At 42.7% G+C, this 5,723-nt stretch overlaps 1 pseudogene; it reads left to right on the forward strand.

Moving 5' to 3' along the window:
- The first annotated feature begins 3,414 nt into the window (after positions 1 to 3,414).
- Positions 3,415 to 5,505, forward strand: LOC146455879 (uncharacterized; annotated as a pseudogene).
- Positions 5,506 to 5,723: the final 218 nt, after the last annotated feature.

Here is a 5,723-nt window from a genome sequence, read left to right on the forward strand (position 1 = left end):
GCTTATTCGAGGGCGGCGCTTATTAAAAGGCCCATACCACAAAGCCAAAACATTTTGATTGTACAAGCAAACGCTGACAATCTCCTTACTGCAACAGTTACAGGGAAGAGAAAGAGGGAGGTTGGGCTTGTCGTACCGGCGAAGTTTACAGCCTTCACGCAAGAACTGAAGAACGCGAACATTTTGAAGAGAGAACTGAATGAAAGAGCATATTGAGATATACTCACTTCGAACTGAAAAACATCACTATTAATGAAAATAAATTCTCATTGCTGGCTTACAACCACATTGCAGCGATTACTGTGTATTTTCATCATCTTATGGAAATACTCAAATAAGCGCCGCACCGGAGCTGCGGCGCTTATTCGAGGGCGGCGCTTATTAACCATTCCGTTCCATGTGCGGCGCTTAATCGAGGGCGGCGCTTATTCGGAGGCGGCGCTTATTCGAGTAAATACGGTACTTATTTTAGAAGAATAGAAAGTTATTACACAATACGATATAACAGTCTTGGCGGAACATCGTACACTCTGATTTGAAAATATTAGCACGACTTCTATTACCTCGCGATGTTAATGCCATATACCACTACCGGCCACGCTATTACCTATAGAAATATTCAGTTTTGAAATGTTTTAGTGCTTTACTTGAAATCCAGCATACATAATTTTTCTACATTTGCCCATTTGATATTTCATATACCATAGTTCAAGGATTGGGAGGTTGCATGATATGTAATACAAATCTGGATTACGCCAGAAAAAATGTAATTTACTGACCTCGAAGGTTTTGCTGTATGGTCGTTATCGTTATATCTATTTTACCAAAATATCCATCCTGACAAACTTCGAAACCAATAACTGGTTTAAATATGTCATCGATTGTTACTGAAAAGGACGAACTAATAGCAGGTTATAAAAGTGAGGTATAGCCTCTCAAAAAAATTGTATCGAGAAACCTATCTAATGCAGTTATAAAATAGGTAAAGGAATGTGGGCTGATTCAATTGGAGACCGCAAGCAGTTTCCGTTCCAATTCCATTTGTACACTTGTGAGCCAACTGTCGTAAAGATATTGTTCAAGTGCTGAAATTTTCCCATAACTTCGTGAAAGTCGGCACCATTAATTACCTTTATAGATTTCAGAGTTTGATACTTTGGTAAAAAAAAAAGATGATCTATAAAATCTTTAAGAAGGGAAGGCAGAACAACAAAGCTGCGAGCCTATTGTAAGAACACGGACCTGAAATATATTCTGTGATCATGATATCGAGTCTCAGTATCGAACAGTTTAAGGCAGCTTCATGAGTTTCCGTAACTACTAACTCTGGAAATGTGTTTATTTATTTTTCAGCTGACGAACAAAACATAATATTATTTGCGCATACAGTGTTAAGTATGACGGAGAAATTTTGGAGAATTTATACTTGGCATTGCACTCATAAGCCTTCGTGTTTTGTTTTTGTTTTGTTTTTGTTTTGTTTTTTTGTTTTTTTGTTTTTTGTTTTTTTTCAGTTCGTTAAAATCTTTCAATCACTCAGCAACTTAACTATTCACATTACAGGTCAGTCTTAACATAAGAAGATATCAGTTCTCTTAGAATGTTGAAAAATATCCTATTTTGTTGGCTATCCATAACACGTATAAAGAGAGAATGCTTAGTACACTAGGCTGTTTCTTGGTTTCGCAATTGAGCGTTGTGGGGTTCTTGTGGCGACGAGCAATCGCAACAGTCGCTTGCTATTAGGAAGATGGAACGTACAAGGGAATGTGGGGCGAGAAGAGGAGTCACGCGAAGGATTATGTGGAGTCCTCTTTTCGACCCACAATCCCTTGTAGTGTCCTTCTTTCTATTACCAAGCGACTGGACATTCATCTGGGGGTACAGTGGGAGTGCTACGGAGCATAGAAAAGGGAAAATGCTTATCGCTTCGGCCATTTGTATGAAACAAAAGTTGCTCGGACCCTGTCTAAGAGACCTCCCTGAAATTTCCGTTTTCTTCTTCCACTTCCCTGGAGTTTCCAACATTCAAACAGATCGCCTCCTCTTGAAAAAAAAAGACAGCAAAACCCAAAACCCCTAGTCCCTAGTTTCCTAGCGTGTTTCAGTTTCTGCACAGGACGAACGGTCCCAGGAGGTGGTACTCCGGTATATGAGTGACGGGGACGTGCGAAGACCTTTTTTGGGTTTGAAATTCTCGGCTTGGGACTTTTTTGGGGTTTGAAAATTTCTGGTGGACTTTTTTTGCCCTTAAGATTGTGGTGAGGACTTTTTTGGGGGTTGATGCAAATCGTGCCCTACCATTCCTGATTTTACGCAAAACGATTTCACTAACAAGTATAAATCATGCAAATAAAATGACAAGACAAAGACAACTCTCGTTAAGTTATGATTGCCACGTTTGTTGTGAATCAGGCTGTTAACGGCGGTGCTTTCAATATGAAAATTTTGAAATGGTACAACTTCACTTGAAGATAAAACTGCATAGTTTCATTTGTCCAAAATGGCACTGAATGGTAAGCGCCTCTAGTTAACCAAAACACTGGCTGTCTGTCTGTGATTCAAGTTATCTGCAATTAAACTTGCAAAGGACTGGTGCAAGTGGATAATTTACATGCAAGTTTTTGTGCATCAAGCATTTTATTTTTAATTAGCAGAAAACAATAATTATTTGATATACTAGATGAGTAACCATAGTTTCTTCTCGTTTGAGTATTTAAAGCCTTATTTTGTGATATAAAAAGAGACAAGATGTTCCCGTTTTTGGTTTTCCTGATCAAACATATATTGCGCTCGACTTTGAAAAATGACTGCAGTCTGCCTAAAGTTTTGTGACAGATGCACGAGGAATGAATAAAGTCGGACGCATGAAATATCTTGCATTCTCTTGGTGTTTTGTACTTTTATTGTTTCTGATGCTTAAAAAATTTGGACTTTTTTTGGGTTATGTTTTTGGCTGCTGGACTTTTTTGCGTTTTCCTTAGTGTGACAGGACTTTTTTTGGGTTTCAAAATTTGGCCTCATTTGCACCTCCCCGTAACTAATATACCCGAGTACCCCCCTCCCCCCCCTCCCCCCTTCCTGGGCGAACGATTAGCCAATCATTTATTTGAAAGAAGATAATGCAGGTACATGTAGAGCGTTTCAAATAAAAGAGGCAGGAAAGGTGATAGAATTGTACCCGAGAAAGGGCCAAAAAATAGCACTCAACCTTCCGGACATTAACTGATGGGAATGCAAAAATTTAAACGTGTAGATGGTTCCCGTGACGACACACAGAAATCGGTGTTATGCTATGGTCTGCTAGCATTTGAGTGGTAATTTACGTTATATTTTCATTTTTTTAACGTAGGTAATTGAGAGCGTTTCTGTGGCCAGTCAAGCCAGCGTCCTGGAGATGATCAAGAAGAGAGTATGGAAGTGCTTTCACGGGACCGCAAGAGGTTGGCCATTATTCCTGATAGTTCACTGTACCAGCCTTCCTCGTCCCAGGAGGAGACGCAATCGACGACCGATGAGAGCATCAGCCGAGCCACTTGTACACAATACCCCAAACCTCCAGAAAACATTGACAAAGGCAAAGTCACAGCGTTGCAATGGTTCCTGGATGAGTGCAGTATTAGGCCTCTCGGCTCTATTTTGAAGCGTCCTTGGAGTGATGCCACCTCGAAAACGCATGACTGCTACAGCCGTAAAGTAGGGGAAATCATCGCGGAAGTCCTAAAAACCGTAGCGCCGTAGTACGCTCCAGAATTGTGGGAGGCAGTGAGAAGAAAGGACGAAGTTACCCAGCTCCTTGAGTCTGTAGGTCCTGGCAGTGATCTACTGTTAGCTGTGGTGGAGTCTTACAAACAAGCGGACACTTCCGAGATAAGGCGCCAATTGCTCAGTCTTGTGGCAGGCAAAGTGACCTACGCAGCGCTGGCAGCGCACATACCTCGACTGACACGATATCAGTTCACTGCGGCAAGACGATACATGCTTGAGGTCGGCGCTGGGCTCCCTGTACGGCCGGTGGCCAAACAGACTAGAGGAAAAGTCAACTCTGCCAAGTTAGATCAATTCCTCGACTTCGTCACGTCTTCTAACATCGTGCAGAACCTCCCATTTGGTAGAAAAACCCTGACAGGGCGGCATGAAGATCGACATTCCCAATGTTCTAAGAACAGTGTTTCCATCTCGCCTGATCAAGCAATATAATCAGTATTGCAGCGAAGCGGGTTACACTCCACTCTCAACCCGTACTCTTTTTAGAATCGTGTCTGGAGCATGCGCGGCATCAGTTCGAAAGAGTTTACAGGGACTAGACAGCTACGCGGCAGAGGGGGGACGCGGTTTTGATGATCTGTTATCGATCCTGGGCACCTTAGTGCAGTATGGGGCTAACGATTCTGTAATTGTTGAACTCAAGGACAAATTGAAATACCTCAAACAATACATCAAAAGCGATTACAAGGTAAAGGAATAGTGCCTATATAGATACAGTCTGTTCATTATGTAGAGCTATAACAGCATAATTATCTGGTTACAGATCCATTGCTCTATGGCTAGTACTATTCCTGACCACTGCAGAGTGTTCGCGCTCAGCGTCCCTAAAAGCGAGTGGTCACCAACACAATCAACTTTGTGAGAGCTGTGAGACCTTGTAAACGGTACGTAAACGTAAACGCTTAGACCCGTCCTACTGGGGAAAAAAATCCTATCTAATTATATTCTTTACTTGCTTTAGTCTTTAGACTCAGTTGTGTCCTTGATCCAGTCTACCAATCTCCCACAGGACCTTCAGGACGACCTTCAATTTACGACGAGAACTGCATGTGACGGAATCCGCTCCTGGAAAAGTCATCAGCTGCGCATGGTTCACCAGGATACAGCCCGGACAGATATTATCGATAGCCTCCAGGAGGACGCGGTGCTGATCACACAGGATTTCGCCATGAAGCTCTCACCCGCCCAGTACAGAGAAACGCAGGCTGAGTTCTTTGGAAAGAAGGGTTTCTCCTGGCACTTGACAGTATGTCAGAGCAAACAGGGAGGAGAGCTGGTCGCGCAAATTTTTGTGCACATAATTGAGTCTGGTCTACAGGACAGTCACACAGTAGTGACCGTGATGGAGCATGTACTGAAGACCTTGAAGCATGAACACCCTGAGTTAACGATAGTGGTATACCGCCAAAACAACGCAGGATGCTACCACTGCACAACCACCATACTAGCGTGCAGAATATTGCGAGAGAGAACCAATATGGATCTCTGCCGGATCGATTTCTACGACCGTCAGGCTGGTAAGGGTTCATGCGATAGGAGTGCAGTGCAAATCAAGACGCACGTGAAGCAATACATTAACCAAGGCTATCGAGTCCGATGAAGGTATTCCTGGTGTTCGAGATACGGTTGTACCTGTGACCCAAGACCACCGTGAACACAACGAGCATCACGTGGAAGGGCATCAGAAGTTTGTCCAACTTCGAGATCACGGTGATTATGATTATGATTAGTGCATAAAATAATGTCATAAATACAAATTGACCGTGTAACGTTAGAGCAACGTGAATAACTTCTAATCGACGTGCTCAATGATAATCAATTTTCACCAGAGTTTAGAGCTTAGAGCTCAGAGCTTAGTTGTTTTGTGCCACCAGGATGCCACTTTACCCGGGGAGATTGCTCTCACAAGTTTCGTAGGTCTCGAATTTGCTGGGAGTGGAGATATTTGCAGGGAA

Source organism: Pavona decussata, unplaced genomic scaffold (genome assembly GCF_977016875.1).
Source record: "Pavona decussata unplaced genomic scaffold, jaPavDecu1.1 SCAFFOLD_267, whole genome shotgun sequence".
NCBI classification, from domain to species: domain Eukaryota; kingdom Metazoa; phylum Cnidaria; class Anthozoa; order Scleractinia; family Agariciidae; genus Pavona; species Pavona decussata.